This window comes from Gallinula chloropus (assembly GCF_964237585.1).
Source record: "Gallinula chloropus genome assembly, chromosome: 1".
NCBI classification, from domain to species: Eukaryota; Metazoa; Chordata; class Aves; order Gruiformes; family Rallidae; genus Gallinula; species Gallinula chloropus.
The window spans coordinates 120,051,754-120,068,486 of NC_140085.1; the positions used below are offsets into that span (position 1 = coordinate 120,051,754).

Sequence of the window (16,733 nt, forward strand, 5' to 3'; positions counted from 1 at the left end):
GCCAGGTTGTGACAGACATGTGTATCCTCTGTGGGGTGCTTACCTGGGTCCTGCAGGACAGTCTATGGCTCACAATGTGGCTCAAAGCCATTGCCTCACCCCTGCAAGAGGAGGGCAGCAAGGATGGTGAAGGGTCTGGAGTGGAAGTCTTACAAGGAGAGGCTGAAGTCCCTTGGTTTGTTCAGCCTGGAGAGGGGAAGACTGAGGGTAGACCTCATTGGGGTCTATGGCTTCCTGATGAGGGGGAGTGAAGGGGCTGGTGACAAGCAATAGAACCTGAGGGAATGGTATGAAGCTGCGATGGAGGGGACTGGTGGTTAGGTTGAATATTAGGAAGAGGTTCTTTACTTAGAGGGTGGTTGGGCACTGGAACAGGCTCCCCAGGGAAGTGGTCACAGCACCGAGCTTGACTGCGTTCAACAAGTATCTGGATGATGCCCTCAGACACATGCTCTGACTTGGCTGGCCCTCTGTGGAGCCAGGAGTTGGTTTCAATGATCCTTATGGGTCCCTTCCAACTCAGGATAGTCTATGATTCTATGGTGTGATGCATGTCCATGATCGTGTCCCCTAGCTGAGAAAAGGCAGGGTGATAAGGGTGATACTAAAGGGAAAGGTGGCACATCCAAAGAGACTTGGCAGTTTTGTAAAGAGGCACAGCTAACTTCAGTAATGTAAATGCCTAGATGGATTACCTGGTACATTTCAAAGATTTCATCAGGAAAAGGCAAGAAATGTTGTTTTCAACAACTGGTAGCTCATATTTATGCATCATAGCTGAAGCTACCACTTGGCTCACACAAAGTTCAAGTGTTCTTCCCAGCCATGAACATGTCATTCACACAAAACCCAGATCATGGACCTCTGGATTGAAATCTGCTCAAGACTGTAAGTAGACCCGTGCAGGTGGGGCTCAGTGTGGCTGCAAACCATCTTCATTCAGGGCACCTGTCTCTTTTCCTCTTCTTCTCTGCGGCTTTTTTGTCCTGGTTCCTCTCCTGCAGGGGTGGGAAGATCATAGCCTGACTACATTTTGTGTATGGTTAAACAGTGCCAGACTGGGCTATTTGGGAGTTTTTTACCACATAGCCATTGAAGCCAGCTATCTATTGTGTGAGGTGAGTAACCCAGATCATCTCTAGCTGGGTGAAGAGATGACCAGTGTGTCTGCACTGGTCCACCTGGGTTTGAGCTAGCCTCATTGGCTCCAACCCAAAGCCAACTATGCATGAACAGTGTGGGTGTCTCTGCATTGTGCTTCCAACACCTGCATGACCCCAGTGCGCAACTTGTCCCAGCCCCTGATCTTAGAGAATGGAGAATTGATTATAGCGCAGAATTACACACTACAAATGTTGCGTTGGGAGGACTGCCAGCCTGGAGTATCAAATTCAAAATGACAGTAACTTTTTTTTTTTCTTTTTTTCCCTTTCTTTCTTTACTTTGAGAGCATTTTTCTAATTTTACAGTCTGGCAAGACTGATGCAGAGATAGTTCAGGTGACTTATACAAAGTCAGTCATCAGGAGATTATCAGTCAAAATATAGACTAAGTTCTCTGAATTCCTTTATAAGCATCTTTTCTCTAATATTTTGGCCTGACTTAGCATCATCTCACATCCCAACGACTTTAGACTGTACGCTTTCTGGAACAATGCATGACAGTGGCTGCATGACATTTGCCAGACACCTGAAAACTTAATGCAGAAATCTAGCAGTGATTCTGATGTGCTTTTATATACACATCAAATCAAACCTGACTTTAGTATACCATCCCATTACAGTAAGTCAGATTTATCCCCATCATAACTCTGGTGGTTTTAATGAAGTGGTACCAGAAATTAGGTTTGTCTGAGAGACATTAAAGTAAATTTCAGAAACACGTTTTGCAGCCCCTGGGCAACTGTTTTCCACAGTGGAAAGAGTACATTATTTAGTCATGAATGAAACAGAAATGCTAACATTTTGAGTGTAATATTGAAGAAAGTAAGGCTTTCCTTCATCTCTTTTCTCCGTGTGTTGAAGTGAACTGGCTGTGCTTAAAACTATGGCCAAGCACATCTAAAGAGTTACTAAGTAACATAAAAAATTACTCAAGAAAAAGACCTAGGATATTTTCAGCATTGCTGGAAACCGTGCTTTTAGACCAGAATTCACTCCAAATCTATGTGGGATTGTTTTGGGTTTGTTGTTTTTGTTGTTTGGGTTTTGGGTTTTTTTAACCCAACTCAGGTTTATCACAACATGAATTAAAAAAAAAGTCCTATCCATAACATTTTTCTTCATGAGGAAGGTCATGATGGCAGAAATCTTGCAAGAACAACTGCCATCTTCAGATTTCTATTCTTTAGTTGTTTTGGGGCCAAAACAGTTATTGATTTTTTACTTTCTGCTGGAGCTTGTGAATCATAGAATCACAGAGCGGTTTGGGTTGGAAGGGACCTCAAAGACCATCTAGTTGCGACACCCTCCACTAGACCAGTTTGCCCAAGGCCCCATCCAACCCAGTCTTGAACACTGCCAGGCAGGGGTCAGCCACAGCTTCTCTGGGCAACCTGTGCCAGGGCCTCATCATCTTCACAGGGAAAAATTTCTTTCAGATATCTAAGATAAATCTTCCCTTTTTAGTTTAAACCTATGTCTGCTTGTCCTACCACTTCATCCCCTGATAAAGAGTCCAGCTTTCCTGTAGGGTCCTTTAGGTACTGGAAGGCTGCTCTAAGGTCTCTCCAAGGCCTCCACTTCTCCAGGCTGAACGAGTCTAACTGTCTCAGCTTGTCTTCATAGGAGAGGTGCTCCAGCCCTCTGATGATCCTTGTCACTCCCCTCTGCACTCACTCCAACAGGTCCATGTCCTTCTTATGTCAGGGTCCCCAGAGCTGGATGCAGGACTCCAGGTGAGGCAGATTCACCTCCCTCAACCTGCTGGTCAGGCTGCTTTTGATACAGCCCAGGACATGGTTGGCTTTCTGGGCTGCAAATGCTGGTCATGTTGAGCTTCTTTGTCTACACCAACAACACCCCCAAGTCCTTCTCCTCGGGACTGCTTCAATCCGTTCTCTGCCCAGCCTGTAGTTTTGTCCCTACCCATCTCCCGGATCTTGCACTTGTCATGAAGTTCACACAGGCCCACCTCTCAAGCCTGTTAAGGTCCCTCTGGACAGCATCCCTTCCCTTCAGTGTGTCAACTACACCACACAGCTTGGTGTTATTGGAAAACTTGCTGAGGGTGCATTTGGTCCCACTATCCATGTCACTGACAAAGATGTTAAACTGTGCTGTTCCCACTACGTGGAATGCCACTCATCACTGGTGTCCACTTGGACACTGAGCTGTTGACTACAACAATTTGAATGTGACCTTCCAGATGAGTCTTTATCCCCTGAGGGGCCCATCTGTCAAATCCATGTCTCTCCAATTTAGAGACAAGAACGTTGTGACACTAATCATAGTATCTTTTTCTCTGTAATAATAACACTGGTATGATACTAATTTGAAAGAACTAGCTCTGATCAATTCTTAATGTCTTCATTTTATCATTAAATGCAACCATGTCTATATTTTGTGCATTCAGTCATATTTGAAATCAGACAATATATCTTTAGAGAAATATTAAATAAATGACAAAGATGTACAGAGGATTTTTTTGTGTACTCATATGAGCAGTGAAAACAAAGCAAATTGGCAAATAAGTATTCAGTACCTTATTTAAATACCTATAGCGAATAAGGTAAATAAAAATATATTTGACAGTGAATATGTCCAGTGGGAACACTTCCTTGTCTTTTACTTTATAGTGGCTAAACATTAAGTCAAGCCTTTAACTTGAATTTAATGTATTAAAGCAATAACAATCAAGGCACAAGGCATTTCCTGGGAATTAATGACTGACTGGGAGAGTTGGTAGGCCAATGTGAAGCTGAGGGCCATTAACCTCAGCTAGTCATTAATTTCCCTGAAAATTCCCTGTGCTGAAGTTGTTAGTGCTTTTTATAATCTTCTTATGTATTAAATAAATATATAAACATTTTCCCTCATGTCCAAGGTACCATAGGAAGGAGACATTTAGGCAATAATGCTGTTTACCTTGACATTCCTGATAAATTAAAAAAAAAGAAAAAGAATGGCAATATTAAAAAAAAAGAAATTAATCTAAACCATCTTGGAAGCAAATATGGGGGTCCTAAATGAAGACTGTAAGGTTTGTTTCAGAACTTCAATATAATCATACACAGGGAGTGAAGCAGACTGACAGGGTCTGCAGTCAACAATGCCTGTATGTCTATGACAGAGCTGCTGGCGCCAATATGCTTGCTTCCTTATTTCTTCCACAGGTTCTACAAAGTCAGGTCTCTGATGTCCCCTGCCCTGATACTGTTCACTCCTGTTCATTGCTGATATCTCACTTTTGCACATTTCCCCAGGAGTAGAAGATACCAAGACCTCTCCAAATTAATTTTAACACTTGGAACAGAAAATGTTGATGCAAAATCATCGTTTGCCAAGAGCCAGCAGATGGAGGTAGGTGATCTTTCCCCTCTACTCAGCACTAGTGAAGCCACACCTGGACTTCTGGGGACAGTTCTGGGCTCCCCAGAAGGAGAGACATGGGCATACTGGACAGAGTCCATCAAAGGGCCACAAAGATCTTTAAAATAATGGAGCATCTCTCCCATGAGCAAAGACAGAGAGAAAATGCTCAGCCTGGAGATGAAAAGACTCCAAGGGATCTCATAACTGTATATAAATAGATGAAGGGAAGAGGACAGAGCCATGCTCTTTTTGGTGGTGCCCAATGACAGGATCAGAGCCCATGGGCACAAACTGAATCACAGGAGGCTCTATCAGAAGACCAGGAAACATTTTTTCACTGTGAAGGCAACTGAGCATTGGCAGAGGTTGCCCAGGGAGGTTACAGAGTCTCCAATCCTGGAGATACTCAAAGACTGTCTGGAGATGGTCCTGGGCAACCTTCTGAAGGTTGTTTGAGCAGGGAAGTTGGACAAGATGATCTCCCGAGGTCCCTTCTAACCTCAACCATTCCATGGCTCTGGGAAAATTGAAAGCTTTGACTACAGGAAAGTTTATTTCTCTGGGCTTCTCAGGAAATCCTTACAAATAAATACCTAATTTCCAACCTATTCTAGTCAGACAAAAGACCTGCATGGTGACTGACTCCTGGAATCAGATCCTAAACTATTCCATTGAGTATAAATCAAAAAAGGAATGGTTGCGGTCCTGTATTCTGACATATGATATTACGTTCCTATGTATATAGCTTGACAGGTCATCTTTGTGCATTATTACTTGTTATTAATAAAGTTCATTGCAGTAATATCTCAGGGCCATTGGGGAATGGCATCCTGTTGTGTCAAGGGAACAGAACAGACCTCTAGACATTTCTATGGCATTTACAATCTTATTTTTCTTACACTGGTTGAAACAATAAATAGATGATCCATAGCAATTCTAAGGAACAGAAATGGTGATGGTATTCTTTGTCCAGCTTTCATTTTTTGCCCTTGATGGTATTGATTTAACCTTTATGAAAATTAATCTCAGGAGAGGAACAGAGCCTGAAGATTTTACTTTTAAGACTTGCAATTTCCAAGAGAAATTGCAATTTGTTGCTCTTCCTGTGAATTTTTATCTTCTTTCTCCCCCTCCCCATCCCCCACCCCCAATTGATTTTCTTATTTGATAAAGTGGTTATCAGCTAGTGCCTTGTAACTTGGCCAACCTGTTTTCAGGAGTCACTCATTCATCTTATAATTGGCAATAAAATGTTCAATCTCCTACTGTAGCTTGTTTAAAAATCAGTCATTTCTAACAACAAATGAAAACTCAGCAGAAGTGTTGGAAAAGGATGTTGAACCACATGAAGGGAATTTTATTAATCCTGATATTTTTGTGCACCTGTGAAGTAATGGGGGCATATGAGTCCATGATTAAACGTAGGTGGTAAAATAATTTCAACCTGGTATTAGACCTAGTGATGAAATTACACACTTCCATGAGGAATACCCTCTATATTAACACATATAAGATACAACCTTTCAGCATCGAGAGGTAAAGAAGAAAGATCCATGATTAAGAAAGAGCCGCTCTTAAATCTGAAGACCAACTTCTGTTTAGGTAGCAACAGTACATATTTTTTCATTATCTCTGCTGACTTTCATCATGAACGCAGCCCTCACAAGCAAAGAAATAGAATGCGACACAGACATGACCAGGAGCAAAATCACAGAATCACAGAACTGTAGGGCTTGGAAGGGAGCTCCAGAGATCATCGGGTCCAACCCCCCTGCCAAAGCAGGTTCCCTAGGACAGGTCGCACAAGTAGGTATCCAGACGGGTCTTGAATATCTCCAGAGATGGAGACTCCACCACCTCCCTGGGCAGCCTGTCCCAGGGCTCTTTCACCCTCACTGTGTAAAAGTTCTTCCACATGTTGGTGCGGAACTTCCTGTGCTCCAACTTGCAGCCATTGCCCCTTGTCCTGTCCCCACAGACCACTGAAAAGGGGCTGGCCATTTCCCCCTGCATCCCATACTTCAGATATTTATAAACATTAATAAGGTCCCCCCCTTAGTCTTCTTTTCTCAAGGCTGATAGGAGATACAACCTCTCTCTTTGCTCCATTCTGACTGCAAATAGGAAAGAAGAAGTTTAAAGAGGAACCTAAACCAAAAGCACAGATACAGACATTCAGAAGACTCAGGGGAAGTTGTGACCCGAGTCACAATCTGAACATTGTGGCCGATGCTTCCCTCTTGAATGGGCTAAATTAAAATCTAAAACCCAGCAAATGAGATTGAATTGACAGAGAGAAAAAGATTAATTCAGAGATACACTTTGTTGCCTCAAACAGTGGGAAATTATCCAGTATGAAACTTTAAAAAAAGCTCTATCTGTGCCTTTTCTTTTTTTATCAAAACACCATATATTTGACAAAACTGTTTCCACTAACCAAAACAATTTCCAGTGAGGAGGCTGTATTTTATCATTTGAGATGCCACCCCAGCTATAAGAGTTCTATTAGATTGCCTTGGCTCAGTGTTTGATATTTATTCTTATCATTTAGGAGCATCAGATACTCATGTCCTGGAAGATGTCTACTGAATGGTGATAAGTGTGTGGTATTCACACAAGAAGTGATATCACTGCACTAGAGTTAACTCCAGTTTCACAACCTGTGAGTTCAGAGCATTATCACAGAAAGAGCTGTGGTAATTTATTTATATTGAAATCCCCCATAACTGATTTTGGCACTTGCTTATATAAAGTTTGGGTCTTCCTCTTGTGCTTTCACTCCAAGATGTTCCACAGTTCTTCCCCAGGCAGCCTACCACGTGATTATCCTATTCACTGCTATTATAAAATACTCACTTTATAAATGTATATATTGCATGGGAAGTTAGAGACAGAGTCATTAGAAATAAATTTAAAGAAAATATTCTGAAGACTTAGAAAAAGATCCAAACTGCTGGAAAAACAAGCAGACCGTGGGCTGCAGTGTTACAAGCTGAAATGACTGTGGAGAGCAAGAAAGAGGGGCCCTGGAGCTTTGCTTCCATCTGGCCAGTGAGTTGCTAAAGAAGAGTAACTGGGCAAAACCAGATGCTTACGGAGAATCTGCAGTGATTCATTAGCATAGCAGCTATTTAGTTAACCAATTAGGAAATTATATTGATTTGCACAGTCGTTTTTAGAAATACATACTAGTCTTATTGCCGCTGCTTTTAATAAGCAAAGGTGCCTCTAGCTAGGTCTGGTCCAGGGAAATGGTTGCATTAGAAAACAGATGAATAAATGCAGAGATAAGTATGACTTCCACTGTTGATGTGGACAGAAATAGATATATTTCCAAGGGAGTTTTGTAGTCATGGCTATCTAATTTGTAAATCCATAGTTAGCTACGATCAGTTGCTAAATAGATAAAATGATGTGATGAATTGATGATAATGGTTTCTTGGTTTGCTGGCATGGAACTTTTCTATTTTAGATTAAAAATACTTTAAAAAAAAAACCAACTGTATTGGAATCTATATGTAAACAGTATCCTTTTTTGGCTTCCTCTCAGAGGTGCTTCCAGCAAAACCCATGTATTTTTCTCTGGGGGAAAAAAATAAAACCAAACCCAAACAACTAAAAAAAGACTGGATATCTACTGAAATCCACTGGGAGAAGAGCATGACAAGGGCTTGAGCAGACCTATGGTGAAGACCATTCTAAATACAATTGATTCTCCTCCATGTGTTTAAGTTACAAGCTGCACTGATCACAAACCTGTTACACAGACTGCAAAGGATACACTTTAAAGGAAAGCAGATGAAATGGAGAAGTTCTACGAAATGATTGTGTTTCCATGGAATTGACACTCCAGCCTTATTTCATTTCAGATGGATGGTTGCTAGCATGATCATATTCATTGTGAAAAGACCAGAAATAGTAATGAAGAAAGTGATATAAAGGAAAAATCTCTGTCTTTTTCTCGAACCAATAACTGGTGAGTTTGCATCTCTGAAACAATGAGTTTGGAAAGAGTGTAACATCTAACTGATACAGCCAACTTCATTAAAGCCAAGTCTCTTAAAAATGTTGTCCAAATTTTTTTAACATTTTATGACTGAGCATAACTCTCAGATACACCTTTCCAAAGAAGGAGAAAAAAGCTTTTGAGGGGCCTATTAATAGAAGGATGGCAATTTAACCTGGGAGGAAAAATGTAACTTGAGGATATCAGTTGTTGTTATAGGCAACTGTGACTCTCTGTGACTTCAGATAAAGCAGATTCTTTGAGGGAGAACGTGTTCTAGGGGAGCTGATCTGCTGCTGCCTTCTGGGTTTTCTAGTCTAGTCCTGGCTGGAGAAACAGACTTTGTAGTGTCTTATGCCTAGACACAATATATGCGATTATAACATCTTCTTACCCTTGCAGAGGTCTGACCAGACTTCTACCACTACCACCATGAACAACTGTGCTTCCCACTGCTAGCTCATTTCTTTTGGTCTTCTGAATTCCACGTCAAGGAACTCAACCTCTTCTCCACTTCTGCAGTTCTTTGGGGTGAATTTCAGTGCTTACCAACAAATGAATATCTCTAAGGAGACATTCATGCTAAATTAATAGTTTTAATTAGAACAGCATTTTCAGTCCTGACTGCAATAGCTCTGCCCGTTTTCCTTTGTCTCTGATGTCCATTTGGGAACATTTGGAACATTTCTCCCCCTCTACTCTGCTCTGGTGAAACCCCACCTGGAGTACTGCATCCAACTCTGGAGCCCTCAACATAAGAAGGCCTCTTGGAGCAGGTCCAGAGGAGCTCCATGAAAGTGATCAGGGGGCTGGAGCATCTCTCCTATGAAGACAGGCTGAGAGAGTTGGGCTTGTTCAGCCTGCAGTAGAGAAGGCTCAGGAGAGACTTTGCAGCCTTCCAGTACCTAAAGGGGCCTACAGGAAAGCTGGGGAGGGGCTGCTTGCAAGGGCATGGAGTAATAGGATGAGGGGGAATGGCTTTACACTAGGGCAGGGTAGGTTTAGATTAGACATTAGGAAGAAGGTCTTCACTATGAGGATGGTGAGACACTAGAACAGGTTGCCCAGAGAGGTAGTGGAGGCCCCATCCCTGGAAGTGTTTAAGGCCAGGCTGGATGAAAAGCTCTGAGCGACCTGCCTTAGTTAAAGGTGTCCCTGCTTACTGCAGAGGGATTGGACTAGATGGCCTTTAAAGGTCTCTTCCAACCTAACGCATTCTAGGATTGCAAAGCTTTCACAGAGGCTCAAGTTGTTAAAGTACCTTCATTGCACTGTGTTGATTTTCACTGTACATAGCAAATTGAAACAAGAGGCGTGCCTGAAATTAGGATCACTTTCCAGATGCTTGTGATACATTTTGCAAGAACAGTTCATAAGGGCTATGTAACACAGATTTTTCATTAGCATAATATTCTTGCATATTAAATGTTTTATATGACTTTTTTGCAGCTACTATGGGCAATAAATAAAATGGCTTTCCTATAAGACAATATTTTCTTGGTAAATGTACTTACAAAAGTGTTTTAACTCCTTACTGATACCCAGAACCACGATATGCTATCCTAACTTTCTCTTTGATTGTGCATGTTCATCTGCAGACATCAAAGAGCCCACACTGCTATTCTTCCTCAACCAGCTGTTGGCTTTATTATGCCAAATTCTGGTTTCCGTAGCATAGACTGAAGTAATTCTTTTGATTATAAATGGATTAAAATTTGCTTCATCACCTCACTTTTTGTAGGGTTTTTGTATGTAGAGAAAAAAACCCATGCTTTTCCCAGAAGTTTCTAGAAATTAGCTTGACACAAAGTGAAAGGGCTTTGTGTCAATCTTTCAGACTTGTTTAGCCAAAAAGCAGAAGTACAGTCCAGGAGGGACGGTATTTAAGGTGATGATCTGCACATCCCATGTTCTCAGAGGTGTAAGCATACTTGGGGAGCAACTGAAATAAGGAGCTGGTCAAGAAAAATGCTAGAGCAGAAAAGCTTTTACTTGATCTGTCTCAGGAAGACAAGGTGAATATGGTGTGCTGGATTCGACCCTCCGATGGATGACGATGTTTGACAAGTTCTGGTGGAAGGAAAGCGAGAGATGATTTACCACCACGTAAAGTAAATGGATGGTGCACTGAGGTATACCAGTAGGAGTACTGAGTCACAGCTCATCATCTGGAAAACTGGAAATTTTCAGTACTACAGCAACCCAGCAGTTGCTGTGTATATTCTGGGAGCAAGGGGAAAGTGGCAAGTAATGCTTTTTGGTGCATATTATAAAAGAAGTGGGTTTTATCTTCTGGGTGTTTCCATCCTGCAAGTTGTCTTGTCAGATTTGGGAGAACAATATTTCACTTAGCTTTCAGTTTGTCTCTGAATCATTGTAACAATGGATTTTATTCTTCCAAACCTGAATTGCTGAAGAAAAAAAAGGCAGAACTGTTTGGGAGGTGGGTGGGAAAGAGGAGAGAGGGGGAAAGAAAGAGAGACTGTGCATGACTGATCTAATTTGCTGCATCTCACAAACTCATGGCAAATATGATACCATTTGATTAATATTCATTTTGAGGTGACCAAATGCTTGTTTCCCTGGTTTGAAAATCAGAATAAAAAGAGCATTTCTCCTATCATGGGCTAGATTTAAGAGCAGCTTTGTGAACGACATGAAAGGAGCGATGATGTTTTTTGGTGAAGAGAGCAGCCTCTACCAGTGGACATGCTTCAGTGAAAAGAGCATGTACTTTATCTGCTAGAGTTTAAAACATTTGTAACAGTTACAGGAAAGACACCTGCAGACAAACCCCTACCTTTATGGAGGTTTTAGTGGAAAATGACAGAACTGTTCTAGACTGGTGGCATGTCAGTATGGTCTCTACTGACCATACACTGTTTGAGGAGACACAGTTGGATAAGCCAGTCCTCGAAGCCACTGGCAGACCTTACTGTAGGTAAACTATGGAATTTCAGAGTAATATTTACTGATCAGTAACTCTTGGTATCTGCTGCTTACATTTAATCGAAATTTAGTTGAGGATGCAAGCATGGAAAACTTATATATTTTTAAACATGTCTCATATATATATTATAAGCTCCAAGAGAGAGGATAAACATAAAATATTCAATCTAGAGACAAAATATCCTTTATTGCTTACTAGATGTAAGAGCTTGTGTTATATGTTTAACAATGGCCTTTTTTTTTAGAAAAAGCAGAGTTATGGCACCCAGGTTTTCAATGTTCACATTGTCTTCTGAATTACTGCACCAGCATGCTGCTAGGTTTCAGAGCAAAAGACCCGAATTGATTTCTTGGTTGGAGTAGAGTCAAAATGCCCATATCAATTTTCATCCTCATCTCTACAGGCTTATTTATACCTTTTTTTTGGTGAAAGCTTTGTTTGGATTTTGATCTTTTTACATTACAAATAGCTTGGAGATGTGCTCATATATAATTAATGTTTATTAATTTGGGGAAATTAAATTGTTTAAACTTTTTTCGGATAAGTACTCCTCTATGTTGCTATTAAAAAGTGTCTGTTATACTTGCTACTTTTACTACATACAGACTTCTGGTTTGCTGCTCATTAAATATTCAGGTAGTCTGGTGTCTCGCTTATGAGATGTAAGAAAAGGAACTGAAAAGAGCTTTAAGTCTGCAGAAGACTAGACAAAGGCAAGTGATTTTATTTTTGTAGCTTACTGCTTAATATCACTAGACTACAGTGTGGTATCACGACTGCACAGATTTCTGGCTTACCATGGAAAGGTTGGGTGCTGAAATACAGGGTCGGAATAAAATGTTTGGGAAAGGTAAAGACTGTCTTAGCCAAAGTGAAATCCATCGCTGTGAAACGAATGAATAGAATACTTTTTTACTGCACGAATTTGAAATCAGTTACCAGCCAACATGACCGCTCCAACGCCATCGACTCCTCACCACCCTCTCTTAACCTGGTTGGGCTACTGGATCGTGGGAGCATATTCCGCTCGTGTCAGCATCACAGCGAAACCCATCTGCACAAAGACGACACAGACCCGGTAATTTAAATACCTCGTTTGTTTCCGAAACGCAAATACATCAGGCAGGAGCCGGGGAACGAGAGAACCATTAGTAAGGGATGGGCTGCTCTGCCATTAGTGCCTTAGAGCTAGGACGCTGCGGCCCGGGTCACAGCCCGGGCACTCTCCCCAGCTCTTACTTTGACGTTTTACCTGCTGCTTTAGCAGAAGTGGTGAGCGCGGCGATCCAGGTTTTTAAGAGCCGACCGCTTCCAGCTAGGTCACGTCTCCCCATCGGCTGTCAGAGAGCCATCGCGCACGGGGCTTCCAGCATATTCCTGAACACGTGAGCTGCCTGTAACGGGCCAGGGACACGCGTGTGCTTTGGTGTCAGAGCACGGAGGCACCGGGAGCCCCCCGCAGCGCCTCGCAGGCGCCTCCCTGCCACCGGGGAGCCGGGCGCCTCCGACACTCGGTGGTGAGAAACACACAGGTGAGACACGGTCCCGACTTCGCAGCGCGGCCCACACCGGCCACCCGGAGGCCACACGCCGCTCTCACCCCGAGGCGGGGCGGGCGGCTGCCGCTTCCCTTCCCCCGCGGCTCAGCGCGGCCCGCCGGGCTCGCCGAGCCCGCGCCCGCCGCCGATTTCGGCGGGAGCCGTACGGCCCCGCGCTACCGGAGGCCGCGCGGCTCCCCTCCGCCCGGCCCCGCTGCGGTGAGGGGAGGAACGGGGGACGGGGACCTGCCGGCGGGCGGGTGGGCGGTGCGTGGGCGGGCGGTTACGTGGGCCGCGGCGGCGGGGCGCGGACAGGTGGGCTGGCGGGGAGGCGGGCGGGCGGTGCGAGCGAGCGAGCGTGTGTGTGTGTGAGCGCGGCGGCGGGGGCGGGCTGGCCGTGGGTAGGCAGCGGCGCGGCTGCCGAGCGGCGCTGCCCTCCGTGCGGCGGCAGCAGCAACAGCCCCGGCAGCTCCGTCCCCGCGATAAAAAGGGAAGGGGGTCGGGCGGCGGGAGGTGCGCGCTGTGGGTCCGCCGGGGCGCTGTGCGGCGGCACCGGCAGAAACGTGCCTGACAGGGAGGGAGGCAGCGAGCCAGCCAGCCAGGCGGAGAAGGAGCGGGAGGCTGTGCCGAGCGACGAGCCGCCTCCCGCCCGCTCGCCCGCCCTCCCGCAGGAATCCCGGGCCGGCGGCGCGGCGGCACCCGGGACGCGCGGCTCCCCCTGGCTGCGCGGCGGCGGGAGGGAGGGAGCCGCGCTGGTGCGGAGGAGCCGCCGCCTCATCCTGCGGCACCGGCCGGCGGCGTGAGGAGCCCGGCGAGCGCAGGTGGGTGGGCAGCACCCGCTCCCCGCGGCGGCGGCGCGAGACCCGCGACCCTCCGGGTTTGGCGGTGACCCCCTGGCTCCGGCGCGTCCCAGCGGGACGCATCTCCCCCGGTGGCTCCGTGTGGGTGTTTTGGGCTGGGGGGAGGCGTCGCGGTGAGTGGCTTCGTGGGGCTTAGGGACGGCTGGGTTGAGGATGTGGAGGGCTGTGAGGGGCTTGGTGGGTGTGGGCAACGGCGCGGCGATGTCGGGGGGTGCGGGCGTGTTAGGACCGGGGGGGCTGCCGCGGTGGCTGTGGGGGGCGGCGGCGGGTGCCCGCGGATGCCGCTAGTGGGGCGGCGCCCGCCGCGCACCTGAGCGGCCACAGCCGGGCCGGGAGGGTGGCGGGATCCCCGGAGGGTCCCCTCGGCCGCGGGCGCCTTGTCGTTCGGGGGCGGCGGCGCCTTGGCGGGGCGGGAGGGGTTACCTGGACGTGTGCTCCGGGGCGCAGGCAGCCTCGCCGGCGCCTGGGGTTTCATTGATTTATTATCGATATTCCTAATTTTTAACTATTATTTTTCCCCTCCCCCTTGGAAAATCGCGTTTAATTTCGGGTTCTGTTCCGGCTTTGAGATTTCTGGCCGAGGCAGCGGTTACTGCTGCTGCTGCAGGGCAGCGCAGGGGTGCAGGTACCCGGGCAGCCGTAGCCATCCGTGCGCTCGCAGCGGCGTGGGGGAAATGAGTTACTTTCTGTCCCTTGATGACTTGGGAGCGTTTTTCCCAGATAGAGAGAGAGAGAGGTGTAGCGGGGGGCACTCCGGCGCCAGCTTCCAGGGATGGTATGAGCAGCCTTTAACTGGAAGGAGGGGGAGTTGCATACGCACGCAAAAGCCAGGCTTCCCCCAAGGGCTTCTTCTCTGAAACTTCGTTATTTGGTGAAACCCCTGTTCGGAACAGCAGAAAGCGTTGCCCTTTTTTCCAGGAAGGCTTGAATTTTCTATTTTTATTTATTTTTTTTTTTTTTTCAGGAAAGGATTCGTGTGAGGGCTCTGGGTATTGTGTATTTGGGTCTTAGTTTGATCTAGATGGTTAATTTCCCAGAATCTGTGGCGTGTTGCTCAAAGTGCCCTAAGCCTGGAATAAATTCAGGGGTTTTCATGGCATAAAAAAAAAGTTCAAGATCACTTTTAGTTCTGTGAGGTGTTCTTCTGAATACTCCTTGGGTTGGTTTGGGGTTGGGTTTTTTTGGTAGGCATTTCTTTATAACCTATGTAAGGGGAACTAAGCTGGGCATGGAAATTATGTTTCTATGAGACCGTGCTCATTTTTCAGATGGAAGAACAAATGAAATTAGTTTTTGTATTTACCGAGTAATTAAGTGCAGATGGGCTTTTTATGTTCCCACTTGAGACATCACCTTGCTCTGTCAAGGTTGTGGTGTGCCCACTAAACACCGAGGATAACGTTAAAAGTGTGTAAAGCACGTATCTGTGTTGTGAGAGCTTTAAAATGTTCTTTCAGGTTGGATTGAGTTGGGTGTTTTCTTCCTCCCTGGAATTTATCAGAGAATAGCGCAAATGACTCCGTTTGAGGATCCTAACGCACCTTTGCGAAGGGGAGCGCTTTAGAATGGTTGTGGAGAAAAACAAGCGAGCTGAAACGTGGTGGTAATGGGATTCGCAGCATAAAATATGGCTAATTTCTCTTGTATGACTACAGGTGGCAGTGTAGAAACCAAGAACAAAAATTGGCAGAAATTATATTCTGTGTACAAGAAAATGAAGAGTGTGCTCATGACTAAGCACAGGAACCTGGAAAACCACAGGTATGTGAAGTGATTCATACAGCTGCCTACGGTGCTCCCAGTATTTACTGTATTCTGATGTACCTGGCTCAATAGGGTTTTTTGGACCAATTATCACTTAATGTATTCACAGTGAGAGCCTAATCAAAATGTCATGGAAAAATCTCTATTTGATTACTAAAAGGCAGTATGGAAGGAGAGGTGGGATTTTCCCCACTTTTTTTATGGTTTAACTATAAAGAATCGGAGCACTAAGATATAACAGTAAGATATATATATATATATTTCCCTTTAAATAAATAGATTTCATATTGATAAGCCTAGCAGCGGTTATAGGCCTGAAGATACTTGAAATGGAGAAACTTTAGATGCAATAGAAAGACTTGCATGTCAGGATGGTTCTTATGACTGCTGAAGAACTGAAAGCACGAGGAGAATTACAGAGGATGTAATTAAGAATGTGTAACTTCAAATAACTGTCCAGTGGTGATGCATGTGTGTTTTAAAGGGTTAAATCTTGTAAAATTAAATAAAGTTTTACAACACTGTTTTTCTATTTTAAAAGAAAGTAAAAATAAGCAGTACATAATAAGACCTCGTGATTCGCTCTCATATTTCAAAGTGAAGGGAAACACTGATTACCTTAGTAATTAATTTTTCTCATTAATTAGCAGTGTTAGAGGGAGGTGAAGCTTTTCTTGTATGTTTACATCAGTGTGCACAGCGTGTAGAAATTAGTCCATGGGTCTGCATTCCAGGATTCCTGGGAAGCCATGGAGGATGGGACAAACTCAGAGCTGGAGCTTGAGGATTGTTTAGCAATGAGGAGTGGGAAGTTATCCCGGTAAGAAGTGTCAAAGTGGAACTATCTCTGTGTGTGTTTACGTATTTATACGTTTGCATTTGGCTGTTCTCATTCTAGTCTAAGAAAGCATTTTGTCTAAACCTTTAAATTGCTTCTGAGGTAATGTAGTTATACCACAAATGTCCACAGATAACTTTTGTCGGCGACCCTGCAGCAACTGGCCTTGGGCACAGTTTTAGTTATCCCCAGTTGCCAAGTAATTTGCAGACAGAAGGGTTTATTTTGCTGCCAGAACGGTCTAA

General features: G+C 44.8%; 3 long non-coding RNA genes across 3 annotated transcripts in view; 2 read left to right on the forward strand and 1 right to left on the reverse strand.

Annotated features, from left to right (window-relative positions):
* The first annotated feature begins 3,557 nt into the window (after positions 1 to 3,557).
* On the forward strand, positions 3,558 to 8,592 carry LOC311192921. The gene is made up of 3 exons (XR_014617360.1): positions 3,558 to 4,520; positions 7,084 to 7,194; positions 8,083 to 8,592. It is a non-coding gene; the product is annotated as an uncharacterized lncRNA (long non-coding RNA).
* Positions 8,593 to 10,514: 1,922 nt separating this feature from the next.
* On the reverse strand, positions 10,515 to 12,859 carry LOC311201796. Its single transcript, XR_014617881.1, has 3 exons — positions 12,741 to 12,859; positions 12,428 to 12,542; positions 10,515 to 10,608 (listed from the first exon to the last, which is right to left on the reverse strand). It is a non-coding gene; the product is annotated as an uncharacterized lncRNA (long non-coding RNA).
* A 568-nt stretch (positions 12,860 to 13,427) lies between these two features.
* The window catches only part of LOC311197679, a 38,325-nt gene continuing 35,019 nt past the window's right edge, over positions 13,428 to 16,733 (forward strand). The window contains exons 1-3 of the long non-coding RNA XR_014617653.1: positions 13,428 to 13,847; positions 15,542 to 15,647; positions 16,385 to 16,470. This is a non-coding gene — a long non-coding RNA (uncharacterized lncRNA). The remainder of the gene's footprint in view (positions 13,848 to 15,541; positions 15,648 to 16,384; positions 16,471 to 16,733) is intronic.